This window comes from Diabrotica undecimpunctata, chromosome 1 (assembly GCF_040954645.1).
Source record: "Diabrotica undecimpunctata isolate CICGRU chromosome 1, icDiaUnde3, whole genome shotgun sequence".
In the NCBI taxonomy this organism is placed as follows: Eukaryota; Metazoa; Arthropoda; class Insecta; order Coleoptera; family Chrysomelidae; genus Diabrotica; species Diabrotica undecimpunctata.
The window spans coordinates 208,741,026-208,756,819 of NC_092803.1; the positions used below are offsets into that span (position 1 = coordinate 208,741,026).

The 15,794-nt window shown below is 36.0% G+C and overlaps 2 protein-coding genes across 3 annotated transcripts in view; one reads left to right on the top strand and one right to left on the bottom strand.

Moving 5' to 3' along the window:
• Pld (Phospholipase D) overlaps nucleotides 1-15,794 on the bottom strand; it is a 384,903-nt gene that overhangs the window by 83,422 nt on the left and 285,687 nt on the right. The gene's annotated exons all lie outside the window — the stretch shown is intronic.
• Nucleotides 4,529-15,794, top strand: part of smog (G-protein coupled receptor 158 smog) — a 182,016-nt gene continuing 170,750 nt past the window's right edge. For both annotated transcript variants that reach the window (XM_072521091.1, XM_072521092.1), the window contains exon 1: nucleotides 4,529-4,690. The gene's annotated coding sequence lies outside the window, so the exon portion shown is untranslated. The remainder of the gene's footprint in view (nucleotides 4,691-15,794) is intronic.

The following is a 15,794-nucleotide window of genomic DNA, read 5'->3' on the forward strand; positions in this document are numbered from 1 at the left end:
GAGTTTGTCTCTTTTTTTATAGATCGGGCATACTATACTTTTCTTCCAGTCGTCGGGTATTTTCTCTTCTTGCCATATGTCTTTAATGAGCGCTATTAAGGCCCAGAAAAACAATAAAGCCCCGGGAGTTGACGAAATAATGCCCCATACCATTCGATAATTTTAAATAAGCAATCAACAAATTCCGGGATAGTAGGGGAGAGCGGCCCAAAATGAAGCTTGCCGGCATAACGATCCTTCATATTATTTTTTTTAAGACTAGTAATGCCATCTGCATTTTTAGTGGCGTACCCATCACCGAACACACTTTAACAATCAGTTGAATATAAGCCTTTAGCGTCGAAACATGGCATTTCATGAATTTCACATAAACAGTGATTTTATATAAGTTTGATGTAAGGTGAGTCCCTTGAAACTATTGTTAAACAAGTAAGAATGTTCAATTGTGATATAGTTGCTGTAAGTCCAATATTTTGCCGATCATTTAAGATGTTTATGAAATACCAAATCTGGGCCACTACGTAATAAACATGGCTGCCAGAAAAGTGTGCTCGTTCGGGCAAAATGATCCCCCCTGGTGTCGGGTTAAATGATTCCGGGATTATTTTGTCCTCTCTAGTAAAATCTTCATGATAAAAATATAGGTTACTTGATTTTTTTTCAGGACGACAAAATGGCTGAAATATATAAACGGAAGACCAACATGCAAAAATGGCACGAATATAAAATGCGGCAAGCTATAGAAAGTTTGCATAATGATCTTAGGTTGACCCCAGGAAGAGCTGTTACAGTATTTTAAATTTCGAGAATTTTTAAGAAATCATAAATGAAAGCCTGAAACCCTATGAATGTTATTATTAGTTTGAAGAAAGCCGGACTCGTATCTTACAATCCAGATGTTTTCTCAGAAGTTCCTGAAGTTCGAGAACAAGACGAAACGAAAAACATAAAACAAACTGAAAATGTCTTCATAACAACTCCTTTAACTCCCGTTCAGCAAACTCCTTGTAAGAAAAATTGTGGTCAGGGCTCCAGTCCAGACAACGATGACCTTAACGAGTCAGAAATTGGACCTTCTTTATCCGTTATTTGTCAGAATATTGACATTAGCTCCACATCTGAACCTTTGACCTCTTTTACGACTTTTCCGAAAGATATTTTCCCAAAGACCAGCTTTTAAGTGAGCGACAAAAAAAGGAAGATCTGAACGAAAAGAGAGCTTTTAAATTAAAAAATAAAGCTGCAGTTAATGGAAAGGAAAGAGAGAAAAACAAGAAACTATGTTAAATCAAAGTTAAATAGTTAAATCAAATAAAAACAAAAGGGAGGACCTAGATGATAAGGAGTCGAATGTTGAAGAACATGCAGAATGCTTTATTTATTCTGATACTTTCTAAGATCTCTCGCAGGGGAGGACTGGGTGCAGCGTAATATTTGCAAACATTGGACCCATTATGAATGTACTGGAATAGAGGACAATGACTGCGACATAATATATCTGCGGTTACTGTAATGAAAATGCCAAGATAGATATAGTTTGTAGAAAGCTGTAATTATTGTACTACATAATCCATGTTTAGTTACGCACCATATTATAAGAAGTTTATTTTTTTTGTATTGGAGTATAAATGGTTTTATTTTCTTACCAAATATATAACATTTTTTATATAAGAGCGTCAATGATACATAATGGTATTTCGATTTCGGAAGAAGTAACAAAAACCCGAAGCCCAGTAACGAAGAAGAAGATTTATTTTATATTGGTGACAATAAAAAACATCTTCTTCTTTTTTTTTCTTGTAAATGTTAGACTTCAAATTGAGATAATACATACGAGAAAATACTCCAACTGTTCAACAACATTTGGTCTTCTCAAAAATTCCCATCACTATGGAAACAATCCATAACGATTCCTATCAAAAAAGGCGATCAATCCCTAGACACGCTAAACTCATACAGGCCAATCTCTCTCACCTGTACATTATGTAAACTTCTAGAAAAAATGGTTAATAAAAGATTACTTTGGTACCTTGAAAAAAATAAAATCCTCGACCAATTTCAATCAGGCTTCAGACCAAATCGATGCACCATGGACAATCTTATACTTCTGCAATGAACAATTGCGACTGCGCTATCTAATAAAAATGAAGTCATTGCAATCTCCCTTGACATCGAAAGCGCTTTTGACTCCATACCGATTTCTGTAATACTAAACAAACTAAACCAGAACAAGTTATCCGGTAATATATATTCGTTTATAAAAAATTTTCTCACAGAGCGATCCTTTAAAGTAATTACTAATGGCAAAACCTCCTCACAGCACACAACCACAAACGGTGTCCCACAAGGGTCTGTCCTAAGCAGCACACTATTTCTCCTTAGTATTAACGATATTAGTTCATTCATAAACGACCCTGTACAATACGGAATATATGCTGACGACATAATATTATTCTGTCATGGAAAGGTCACATCCAGCACAAATACTTTACTACAAAACACTCTAAGTAAAATAAACAACTGGGCCAGTCAATCCGGCCTTAACTTCTCCCCATCCAAATCCAAAGTTATTCATTTTACCAGAAGACAAAACACGCAATCTCCAACCATTACTCTAAATGGAAATTTTCTCCAAGTAGTAGATCAAATAAAGCTTCTTGGCATTATTTTCGATAAAAAACTTTCCTGGAGACCACACATTCGAGAACTTAAGGGTAGCTGCCTTCAAAGAATGAATCTTCTTAAATCACTAGCTCATTATAGTTGGAGAGCCGATGAGGAAACACTACTAAAAATATATCGAGCTCTTATTCGCTCCAAACTTGACTATGGTAGTGTTCTCTACATGTCATCAAGTAACTCACTACTACGTTCACTAAATGTAGTCCAAAATACTTCCCTTCGACTCTGTTTAGGAGCATTCCGATCCAGTCCGGTGGAAAGCATTCATGTAGAATGTTTCGAACCCTCGCTTCATCTAAGACGACAACAACTTCTACTGCTCTATTTCGCTAGAGTTTCAGCAAATCCCACAAATCCCACAAGAAACCTCATTTGTAATAGACAATTACCAGTTACTAATAATCCTAGAATGGTACCGTCCACTATACAGATGTTAATTCCTTATTTAGATATCAATCTATTGTCGACCAGCCCTTTCACGGTCCCTCAAACTCCTCCATGGATATGTAAACTTCCAAATTTCAATATCGAATTATCCAAATATAATAAGAATGAAACATCACCTTCCGTTATCAAACAAAGATTCTATGAAATACTACATCAATGCAACTTCGATAAGATCCTTTACTCAGATGCATCTAAGACTGAAGAAGGTGTTGGCTGTGCTGTTACAACGACTACAACCACCGTCAACTTATTTCGACTCTCCAGCAATTGCAGTATTTATACTGCTGAACTATATGGAATACTACAAGCGGTGAAAACTTCACTCAACGATGATAAAACTATAGCAATCTGTACGGACTCTCTGTCCTCCATGCAGTCCATAAGAAACGTACATTCTATCCACCCAATAGTTCAAGAAATCCAGAGTATATGTAATCGCCTTCAAACTAATGGAATTACAGTAACAATATTGTGGGTTCCATCACACGTTGGTATTCCAGGTAACGAAAAAGCCGATCAAGCAGCAAAACAAGCATGTTCTCTTAACATAACAACAGACATTCAAACATCATCAGATTTAAAAAGAATAATCAAACATAAAATAATGGACCTTTGGAATGATCATTGGAAAAGAAGCAATACCAAGTTAAGCATTCTACAACCAAACATTTTCTACCACCAGCTCCCACCAATGAAAAGAAAGGACAAATCTATCATTCGAAGATTGAGAATAGGGCACACACGCCTTACACATGGACACCTAATGAATTCCAGTAATCAGATTTTGTGCCAGTACTGCAACAGCACGACTTCCGTAACACATGTACTTCTTGAGTGTCAACACTACCTAGCGGCCAGCAGAAAATACAATCTTGGTAACGACCTAAAAGACATACTTATCTCAAACAGCAGCAACTATGAAAATGTATTAAACTTTTTAAAAAACACAAAGTTATACACTTTAATATAAAACAAAATGTATTATAAAAAATGTATTGTAACTAATTTGTACAAAATGTAAAGTAATAACCATGTAAACATGAATGTAAATTGTACCTGTGTCAATGACCATTAGCTGTCGAGACACATATTTTTCGAAATAAAAAAAAAATTGAGATAAAATTATTTTACTATTATTAATTTATTCAGAAAATAACAAATAAAAGTGATTTAGGAAAAACCGGAAATATAGAATCTCTACATTGTTGATACAGCTTCTCTTTGTGTACATTTAATAATGTTTTGTTAATACTGGATAAAAAGCTGTTACAATCTCTATGAATCGGCAATTTCCCGCCGGTAACCATGCCAACGCGAGGTCGATTTGCGCAGCGCTTTTCCACGGCCGATCGCTTTCCCACTTTCCCAGATGATCCCGCAGAACAAGAAGATACGGACGCCGTGCTGGTGTTGCGATCACCCGATAATACATTATGATGAAGCTAACGTGAATCGAGCTTTCATTTTTTTCGTTTGTGGCTACGACGTCGATTGTTGAGTGATGTGAGTGGAAATATCAAGAAAACGCGAAGTAGTTACTTCCTCTTCAATTTTTATTTCGGTAAGAACATGATTAGTATGTGTTTCGGCAGTGTCAGTTTGCTATTAATATTTTGCACCACACTGTCTATAACCTTTGCTTTTAAAAATAATCCTTGTGTGTACGGAATATTAAACATTAGTTGGAGATGTTTTGACATGTGTAAACAATGTTGTTTTCATATAAAATTACTCAAATAATATTAAATGAAACTGTAAATAATACAAAAATGTTTGTTTGACTGCTCAATAACATATTTTACGATGGTTCTTTCTTTGATACGATATTTGCTACATATACTGATCAGAAATTAAAATTAACAAAATCTTTAATACATGTAAAAAATGGACAGATGGACATTAATTAAAAATATTTTTATTTATCAGTTTAAAAAAGTTCTATTCAGTCATTCCTCCAGTGGTCTCTTTCAAGTCTGACTTTGATATTTCTATTTTGAGTCCTTTAATCCAGTTTTTTGTTGGTTGTTCCTTTTTTCTACGTTTTCTAGATCAGACAATTGGGATTTGTATAGATGTTCTTTCCTTCGTCATTCTTTGAACATTAGCTTACTGTTTTAATTGTTAGATTTTTATTATTATACATATCTAGTATCCTTTTATTTCCCACCTTCACCTCAACTTTCCTGTTCTCTTTAATCTCATTGGTTTACGTTTAGGTACTGTTGGTTTTCATCATCATCATAAGTGGCTGGACAACTCTTCACTCTTCCTCCACATCATCAATTCATCTCCTTCGTGGTCGTCCTCTGCTTCTTATGCCTTCTGGTTTTGAAAATGTTAATCTCGTCATTTATTCGTAATCTGACATCCTAGCAATGTATCCAGCCTATCTGTGTCTGCACTTTAACGAATTTCACAATATCTGGATCTGTGTATAACTGATATAGTTCAAAGTTGTATCTTCGACGCTCATTTTCATTTACGGTATCAAAAATCTTTCTAATAATTTTTCTCTCAAAAATACCAAGAAGTCTTTCATCATTTTGAGATAAGGTCCACGTTTCAGCTCCATATATCAAAACTGGTCTTATTAAGGTGTTTCTGGAGATCGTGAACAGTTTTGTTTTCTATTGCTATGCATCTTTTTATTTCGTCCCTTGTTGTTTGTTGCGTTTACTAGCGATCCAAGATATGTGAATTCTTTGACTTGCTCAAAGGTATGGTTGTTCATTTAAATTCTCTGTAGGATATTTTGGAGGTTTTTAGAAACCAACATATATTTGGTTTGTTCCTCGTTTACCGCAAATCCTAATTTACTTGCCGCGTCCGCAAGCCTTGTAAAACACTGAATCATGTCTTTCGTACTTCTGCCCACTATAACTATATCGTCAGCGAATGCGAGAATTCGCGTCGATCTATTAATAATAGTTTTATTCATTCCAATATTTAATTGTCTGATTGCCTTTTCAAAGGCAATATTAAAGAGGAGACTCGCCAGCGCGTCTCCCTGTCTTAGAACCTTATTAATGTCAAAGAACGTAGAGTTTTCTCCTTCAACTTTAACGCATGAACTTACGTTTTGCATTGTTAGTTGGGTGAACTTAACTAACTTAGCTGGGATCCCAAAGTCTATCATTGCATTATATAATGCAGTTCTTTTCACACTGTCATAGACTGCTTTGAAGTCGATAAAGAGATGGTGTGTATCTATGTTATATTCTACTGACTTTCCTAGAATCTGCCTATGTGCTTGAATTTGATGTGTAGTTGACTTTCCAGCAGTAAATCCGCATTGATATTGACCAACAATGCAGGGACTGCTTTGCATCAGTTTTGGATTGGTTTGGATTGGATTGGTCAAACAAGGATTGTAATATTGTTGGTGTTCCGAATAAAGCTAAGAGGGGGTGGGGACGTGAATATAAAGCTACTTATGAGCCATTTTAGGAAGAAATTTTCTGAAGAGCTGGAAACCAAATTAGTTGAGCATTTAATAGATTTAGACAACAAGATGAACAATGAACCTATGAACAAAAAGGAGTTTTTAAGATTTGCTTTTGAGTTAGCTGAGCACTTAAAATTTCCGCACCGATTTAATAAAGAAAAAAATTGCAGGAGACAAGTTTTATTACGATAGTTTTGATCAGCGTTTCTCCTCCATATTTTAAAAGTTCAGTTGGTATTCCATCGGGTCTTGGGGCTATTCTTTTTTTTTAAATTTACATATGTTATTTCTTATTTTCTCTTTTGTAATATGTATTTTCGTTTCTACGTTTGATTCATCTTCATTTCCTGTTTCTTCTGCTTCACGTAATTTCTTTGTACAGTTTTTTTACATATTTTTATTATATGACTAAGTAGTCATATAATAAAAAGGAGTAGGTCATATAATATATATGACATAATATATAATATATATAAAAGGGTAGTCATATAATAAAATAAGGAGTTAGAAATTATGAACAGCATAAAAAGAAGAAAACTAGAATATTTGGGTCACATAACCAGAGGAGAAAAATATGAGCTGCTTAGAATTATTATGCAACGAAGGATCCAAGGAAGAAGAAGCATAGGAAGAAGACGCATCTCCTGGCTGAAGAACCTTAGAGAATGGTTTAACTGTAGTTCACTACAACTTTTCAGAGCAGCAGCTAACAAAGTGACCATAGCCGTTATGATATCCAACCTCCGATAGGAGATGGAACTTTAAGAAGAAGAAGAAGTAGTCATAGTCCTCTAGTTTATTGTTAAACATCTCCTTTGTTTTGGTACACAGGACTGTGTCCAACCCAATTACCGAAAGAGAAAACAGATACAAATTGGATATTAAAATCTACTGAATTTAAACAATACTAAGTGAAAGTATTAAATTTTTTAAATTGATCATTTTCGAAAGTCCAATTTCAACTCTGAACTGTTAATCAAAGATCGCATCTAAACCTAATCTCTAATTTACTGACTCGACTCAAAGGAGATGCAAAAAGGCCGGTCTAGTCGTGCCTCTCAAGTATGAATGATGTTAAAGGATAAAAGAGCATCGTAAAAAGCCGGACGCTTACCACAAACTTAAAAGGATGTAGACGGGAATTGTTGAGAATATTAGGCTTGCGACCTATATACGTTAAATAAATATATTTTGTGCATTATGAGAATGTATGTATTTAAAAATTTAAACTTTTAACTAATAATAGTATTTATGATATTAACCAATAGATACTTAACAAAAAATTCGACATATATACAAATATATAAATATTGTTTTGTGTAAAACGTAAACGAAAAATGCAATATGTGTAAATGAAGTAACGTAGATGATTGTAATTCAAATAAAAATTGGCAGATTTAATAACTTATTGTCAATTCTATGAGATTCACTTAGCTTTTGTGAATGCGGCCGATATCTAGACTGATGGACAGTGGCGTCCGTGGCTGGTGCACCGCTTGGAACCTTAGGGTATGCTCGACGCACACTTGATGCTGGAACGGATCTTAGCTGGTTTTGAGATGTGTTCTCGACGACGAGATGGTTTAGAGTGCCTATACATACGAAAGAAATACGTATGTATGAAAGTCAACTAGGGTGGTTTCTTTGTTCTTAGGACTTCCGGAGATAGCAATAAATTAAACTTTCTACACAAAGGATAAGTACGATTCCTTAATGAATCTGGAGTCTTCTGGGTTATTAAATAGTTTCCCAAAAACATGTTGTTTTCAGGCAAATAAATTCTCAGAACTTGACAATAATGAATCAGCCAATGAGTGTGAGAATTTAAAAGTTGTGTAACTAAAGCCATATATATAAATATATAATAAGCTAATATATTATAATTAATTAAAGATGTATAACTAAATAAGGTAATATTTTGAATAATATAATACAATATTAATATTAAACTCAACAGTCTTCCGGGTGGAACCGCGTCGATTATAACTGCGCCGCGCCGGGCTTTCGACATCCTCTTTGATGTCCTCTTCAGGGCTTCCGAGTTCTCAGTCTACCGAGTCCCAAGGCACTACTATACAAACCATTAACCAATGCATTACTGTTACTGGGTATAGAAGACGGTTCATTTATACTGTCTGTAGATAAAATTAGTATCTACACAACAGGACAAACTTGAAGAATGTCCTAAAATGAGATAGAGAGTATAACATAGATTGCTGGTTACAAAATATGAGAGCTCTTGCCTGTAATATAAGAATGCCTTAAACAATAACGGTTAAAAAAACTATCCAAAGGTACAAAAACGATTTATTAAAGAGAAAAAGAGAGAAAAACAAATAGCATAAATAAAATCATAACAATTACATAACATAACAGTACAAATACATAAAGAACTAAAACAAAATTCCTACTACTAAATACTACTTACTAGTTAACAAGTCTTTCGAAAGTGTATGTGCACTATTGTCTATCCAAGCCGTTATCACGAAGATCCTGGATCAAGAGATGCGGAGATGTGGTAACCATGTGTCAAAGGCCACCCAGAGAACCATGCGAAAAAACTTGTAACACTTCTAGTGTATAAAAAAACGGGCACTACTGTATTATAATCAATATGTATATATCTGTGATTATAATTGATTGCTGTTATACCAACAGCGGGACAAATCGTTGACCGATTTGGAGAGCACTGTGTCCAATATCAAATCTTCATAATTCATATCCGAAATTGGACAGTATAATTTTATCACCCAGTAGACCGAATGAATCTATTTGTTATGACCATTATGTGGGTCATCAGAAGACCCTGAAGGGAAAATAGCCCTGACACCAGCTCACTTCCTTATAGGGAGAGAAATTATATCACCAAATCGGGAAGAAGAGCTTACGACTTATTTGAAGATGCCGACGAGGTGGAGATTAGTGGAGAAAATAAAAGGAGACTTCTGGAAAATTTGGAAACAGGAATACCTGCACCAATTACAACAGAGAAATAGATGGCATAAGGCGCACCCTAACATAAAAGAAGAAGAAATAGTTATAATTAAAGAAGAGGATACACCTCCAGGCAGATGGCCATTAGCGAGGGTAACAGAAACACACCCTGGAGCGGAGGGATTAACCAGAGTAGTAACAGTGAGAAAGGCAAACGGGAAACTGACTAAAAGACCCATACATAAGCTAATACGACTGGAAGAAGAGAAACAGGAAAAGCCGAAAAAGGCAGCAGCACTAAGATGGAAGAAAATACTAGTAGCTATAATGTTTTTAACGATGTTAAAACCCATAAAGGCAGAACCGTATAAAATATATAATCAGGTACCAGGATTTTTCACAGAAGACCTTGGAGAGGTCGTCATAGACCGGGGAACATTTCGAATAAAGGTGTTACTCGAAAAAGGAAGAATTCGAACAGAGCACCAACTAATAGGAAATATGATACAAGGCGTACGAGAACTGTGTCATGAGATAAAAATCGTGAATTGTAAGGATATAATAGAGAAGTTAGAGGAAGGACAAAGAAAGGCGGAGTCAGTAAGCGAGGGGCTGACAGTAGAAATAAAAGGAAGGGAAAGAAGAGGAATATTAGGAACAATATTAACCTCAGTATTTGGAGTCAATGACGAAGCCTACAGTAACATTGAAGCATTAGATAATAACCAAAAGGAGCTAATAAAGGGATCACAGCACCAGGCGAAGATAATGTTAGAAACAATAACATCAATCAATCACACAGAGAACAGGATAAACGAGCAAATGAACAAGTTTAACAAAGCACTAATCACAGGTCTACAAGAAATATCTAAAGGACTTAACGAAGTAGAAGACAAAGCACAAAAACTAGAAACCGAATATAGCACGTTACGAATACAAACGATAGCATTACAAGTTATGGACTTCATAAACGAATATACTCAATTTTACGAGGGAATATTAAACCTTCACTATAACCACGGGGGGGTTATAGTGAAGTTGCACGTCACAATGGGGCATACGACCAGATAGAAATAAGCCTGGCAGAAGTTAAGAGAGCAATCAAGACATTGAAGAACAAAAAAGCCAAAGGACCCGGAGGAATACCAAACGAACTAATTAAAAACGGAACGGAAAAGTTATTCCGCATGCTACATAGAATGTTCGAAAGAGGACTAAATGGAGAAGAAATACCTGCGGAATGGACACAAGCATACATCACATCCATACATAAGAAAGGAAACAGGAAAAAATGTGAAAACTACAGAGGAATTAGTATAATATCGTCGGTAGGTAGACTTTACGGGAAAATTATTAAAGAAAAACTAGAAACTGAAATAATAGGAAAAATTGGAGAAGACCAAGCAGGGTTCACAGTAGGAAAATCATGCCTAGATCATACGTACACATTAGAACAACTGATAGAGAAGAAAATGGCAAAAGGTAGACCGGTCCATCTGGCCTTTGTTGATCTAAAGAAAGCATATGACTCAATACCTAGAGTCAAATTATGGGAAGCAATGAATGATCTCGGAATCCGACAAACACTAATAACAGCAGTTAAAGCACTATACAAAGAAAACAAAGTAGCTATTAAATGTGGAAATAAAGCCTACAATCCATTTAAGACGACAAAAGGACTTCTACAAGGCTGTGCTACGTCCCCTACTCTGTTTAAAATATTCTTGGAAAAGACACTCAAACCATGGAGGAGAAAGTGCGAAGGAATGGGCATACCAGTAAGAGACGAATACCTATACACCTTAAGTTTTGCCGACGATCAAGTAGTCATCGCACAAGATGAAGAAGATCTCAGCTTTATGCTCAGAAAACTAGAAGAAGAATATAAAAACAACGGAATGGAAATAAACTTAGAGAAAACCGAATACCTAACAACAGAAAACAAGGATATGAGAAACCTAGAGATAGACGAGGGAAGACAAATAAATGGAACAGATAAATTCAAGTATTTAGGAACCATAATATCGAACCAGGGAACAACAGAAGAAGATATAAACAACAGACTGAGACAAACAAGAAACTGTAAAGACAACTAAACTCAGTGTTGTGGGATAAGAACATTACGATAAAGACAAAAAAGAGAATATATAACACCCTGACAAGAAGTATCCTGACATATGGGTCCGAAAACTGGACAATAAACAAGAGAAATAGAGGTAGAATAAGAGCAGTAGAAATGGAGTTCCTGAGGAGAAGCTGTAGACTTACAAAAAGAGACAGAATTGAAAACGCAGAGATTAAGCGGAGAATGGGAGTGCAATCAGACATAATCGACTATATAGAGGAGAAGAGACTATCCTGGTACGGCCACGTCAGAAGAGCGGACAGAGGACGCTGGATAAACAAAATCACAGAATGGAGCCCGATTGGAAGAAGAATGAGAGGAAGACCCCGAAGGTCATTCAGAGATGAAATCGACGAGGCTATGGAGAAAAGAACCCTGCGAGATGGAGACTGGAATGACAGGGAAAATTGGAGAAAACGGTTGAGTGAAGGAAGACAGTGAAAACTGTGGAAATCCTTAGTAGTAGTAGTAGTATAACCACGGACACTTCATTGATATAGTGAAACCGGGTGAAATAACGAAATTAATAGGGAAAGCAGGGCAGATACTGCCTCAAGGGGTCGAAATACGACGACAACCCATTATAGAAACAGAAGTCAGTCATGACGACAGATATATAACAGTCATCGGCTACTTCATAGTGACAGGGAAAAATAAGTACAGCATGCTCAAAGTCACGGCCATACCACTTAACGTTGAGGGGTCGGTGTTGCGCACATTTGTCGCCCCAAGGAATCTACTGGTCGTAGATTATAACACACTGCACTACTTCGAATTGACCACGGAAGATAGAGAAAGGTGCTTACTGTTGACAAAGGCGCAGATAGCGTGCTCACCAACGGCTATAAGAAACATGGAAACCCAACCAAACTGCATACTAGAAGAAATTTATGAGCCATCTAAGAATAGCACATGTCCAGTGGTAGCCAGGACAATACAGACAGCTCAATGGAGTAAGATGGGTACTCCCAACCTCTGGCTAGTTATCACGCCAGTCACGATACACATATCCATTATTTGCGATGGAAATCGGAGCGAAAGAGTACTGGAACGAGTCACATTCCTGAAGCTTTCACCCAAATGTATCGCCCAAACGAAAAATATTACATTACTCCCCACTAGCAGTGGGGTGGACAGAGCAGTGACGAGTTACCTGAAGTCGCCAATCACTCCCGTGGCCCTACTGGTGGCGAGGACACCCCGCAAGTTTAACACGCCTCTAAACACCTACCTTGACATACCAGGAGGAGAGCTACGTCATGTGTTACTTGAGGAGGAGAGTCTGGAACAAGAAATGACGCATACGCAGTGGCGATCGATTCACGAATCTAATTGGCATTATTTTGTGGCCACCGGGATCATTACTATAATGGTAATAATTGGGATACTCACGTTATGGAAGTACCGTCCTGTTGCACGACTATGTCGTTCAGGGAATCCACAAACTCAGACTAACGAACAGGAAGTACCTGTATTAGTTAGTAATCGGCACAACAATGTACGGTCGACTTCCCAAGTTGACATTCCCCTTTCCACATTTTCATCCAATTGCCCTAATTTTAATCTAGAGATAGAGTCGGACATTGATAGCTAGGGTACGGTTGGAAGATTTTGATTATTCTTAAACTATTTATAATTTATCATGTTTGAATTTTACTATGTTATGTAATACTTATATGTAAACTTTGAGTATTGACACTTGGGCCAGATTGCCCGATTCCGCAGTATGTCCAATATCAAATCTTCATAATTCATATCCGAAATTGGACAGTATAATTTTATCACCCAGTAGACCGAATGAATCTATTTGTTATTAAATACACACACGTAGTTAATTAGGTTACATACACATTTGGTCAATTATAAATAATAATTTGGACATCAGTCAAAAGTACTGACAAAGTTAAACAATTTACATAAATTAAATACACATATCACGCTAGGTACGCGAAAAATATTGACCCAAATAGAATTTATATAAAACTAATATCTCTTGACTAGAGAAGCATTCAATCAATATTCACTCAACGAACATATAGTCTTCAACGATCAACTTCATCAGTCTCTACTCAAAGTAATCCCGGGTCTACACCCATAGTGTACGTCTCAACAATAAACTCTGCTACTATTATTTGGTGTTTCCATTACAACAGAACGAACATCTTCACTGAGCCAACGAAGGGAATTTGTTCACACTGTATACTTTTTGGAGATTAAATCCTTGACTGATTTTTAGGACTTCTGTCAAACAGAGATGTTGCTTCGTCCACGTCTAAATTCGCTCTGAGGGTAGGCGGGGTGCCTGATTTTTCGGGGAGTCTTTTTTTTGAAGAATTTTAAGTGGACAAGAAAACTATATTACTAAAAACTGTTGACAAATGTTTTTACAATCGTTTGACATTTATGACATTTATAGAGTGGGTGCATTTTTGTCAAAAGTGGAGTTAAATACTACTCGTAAATTAAAAATATTGATAAATAGTTTTACATGTTCGAATGGATTTATTCGAATACTGTCGATGGCGATGTGGTTTGGGTGGAGATTGGCGTGGAGTTGGTCCGTTATGACAGTTCTCATATATCTATTTTTTGAACCTTTTCAACTTGGACTCCATTTAATTGAAGCTGTGCATCTGGATGTGGGCTACGGCTAAAGACTTAAGGACTTTGGTTTTGTTTTGAGTTTATATTAATGCCCATCTTCTCTACTACTTCATGAATACAATCAAGCAGACTTTGGAGACCTTCAATATTATCTGACAGAATTAATGTATCGATAAACGATAGTAATTCGATTTTATACACAAATCGTAAGAAGTTCTGTCTCACGACTGGTCACGGCTTTAGTTTAAAAAACTTACAATAATGGTAAACCTTCCAGTGTACTTGACATATGAGCCCGAACTAAATGTTCGGGCAAACGAAAATTTATTGAAAACGTTGACAAGCAGCCCAAATCATAATTCGTTTGGGAAACTTGACTTCTGATAACCCGTTTCCGAAAGTCTCACACGCAAACATCAAATTTCGATTCGTCACTGAATATCACTCTGAACCAGTTATTAAGGGTCCATAAGAACTTTAAGCTTTAATTGGGCAAGATCAAAGATTTCATGGATCGTTGATGACTGGTCCAGAGTCATATTCAGACACGAATCGAATATCAGAAGTAAAAATAAAGCATTCCATAAAAATTACCCCAAAAGAACGAATTATGATTTGGGGTGCATGTCATCAGCTGGTCTAGGAAGATATAAGGTGGTGGAATGCACAATTACCGCAGCAATTAAAGTATCAAGAAATTTTGAAAAATAGTTTTGTACCAAGTGCTCACTATCACTACCCGGACTTTTATGTACCAGCAGGACGGTGCTGCATGCCATACAGCTAAAACAACTAAAAATTGGTTTGGAGACAATAACATTCAAGCGTTTTCAAGGCCTTCGAATAGTCCAGACCTTAATTTTATTGAGACATTGTGGCATAAGATGAAATAGAAATTGCGTAATGATCTCCAGAGAACCGTCGCCGATTTGAAGAGTAAATTAGGTGAATTACGGGATAATTTCGACCCTGACTTGTGTAAATCCTTCGTACGATTAATGCCAGATAGTATTTCCGCGATTGTCAAGGCGCGTGATAATGTATTGTAACCCCATATTAAAATAGTAATTTATTGAATTGTCTGAACATTTAGAGGCATGATGTTACGAAACATTTTCGTTTATTTTGCCGCCAACACTGCTTTCAACGTTTATAGAGACCGAACCATTTCAATATTTTGTTATTAATGATAGAGTTTATTGTATGGTTGATCTCGTTCTTTGGTTTAATATGCAAAGTTGTAAAGATGAACGTTTTCAATAAATTTTCATTTGCCTGAACATTTAGTTGTTTTGTATTTGTAAAATATATTTTTATTAATTATTGATTAATTCAATTTTAATATTTGAAAAATTTATCTTAATACTGCTCTGGATCTATATCAAAGTTTTCAATGGAATCAATTTATCGAGCTTGTATACTGTTTAACGGTAAGTGAAAATCTATAAAATATTTGATCAATCAATTAACATGTCGACTAAGTAAAGCCAGCGTATCGTCAACAAACATATCGTTGTGCCAACATTACAAATGTTTGTATTTATATAAAACGTCTTG